Below are 781 nucleotides of genomic sequence, written 5' to 3'. Positions count from 1 at the left end.
CCCGAGGCAAGGTTCGAACCTGCGACCGTAGCAGCAGCGCGATTCCAGACTGAACCGCCTAGTACCGCTCGGTCACAGCGGCCGGCCAAAAATGCTTTAAATCTTTGTTTGAGTCAAAAGGCTTTTACAGTGCATAGTAAGGGTAACGGTAACAACAGACGCATTCAGGGACTGAATTTTTAGCCTTTCGCTTTACTCAGCAAATGGAATAAAGCTACGCGATGTTAAAAGAATAACTATAGGAAAACAAAAACCAAGAAATGCATGTATTATAATAACTCACTCCGCCGTCTCGTACTATGTCGCCCAGCAGATGGAATCGAACCACTCTGACGTTAATCAGCTACAGGTTTGAAGCCTGCACACCGGACCACCGGAGCTCAGCTGGGCGGGCAATTCCTCTTTTGCGTGCTATTTAAAGGAAAACTACGTACACAAACATCATACGAGAACTTCTATAAGTTTGCAATTCAGTTTCTAGAGTTTGTTAATAAAGAAGGTAATTTTCCCTCTAGGAACATCCATGGAGCTGTTCGCACGAAATGTGCATGTAAAAGTAAAGGCTCGTCGGTCTTCTCACCACGACCCGTTACCCAGCCCTTCCGCACAAGCTCCCGAGTGTGCGCAGGTGCGCGACTTATCCTGACTACAAATACTCGTGTATTTAGTGCAGTAACTGGTCAGATGTTCAGCGGCAAACGTTCTGTACTGTTACAGTTCATTTTCGAATAACTTCTGCATGTTTTGTACGTTTTCAGAAGATGCGTGTTTCGTTCTCACA

The 781-nt window shown here is 45.5% G+C and overlaps 1 non-coding gene across 1 annotated transcript; it reads right to left on the bottom strand.

The window, feature by feature from the left end:
• Window positions 1-303: 303 nt before the first annotated feature.
• Trnastop-uca (transfer RNA opal suppressor (anticodon UCA)) lies at window positions 304-390 on the bottom strand. The gene has a single exon. It is a non-coding gene; the product is annotated as a tRNA-Sec (tRNA).
• Window positions 391-781: the final 391 nt, after the last annotated feature.

Source organism: Schistocerca gregaria, chromosome 2 (genome assembly GCF_023897955.1).
Source record: "Schistocerca gregaria isolate iqSchGreg1 chromosome 2, iqSchGreg1.2, whole genome shotgun sequence".
In the NCBI taxonomy this organism is placed as follows: domain Eukaryota; kingdom Metazoa; phylum Arthropoda; class Insecta; order Orthoptera; family Acrididae; genus Schistocerca; species Schistocerca gregaria.
Note: the sequence above shows the minus strand (reverse complement) of the source record. Positions and strands in the feature narration are given on the sequence as shown.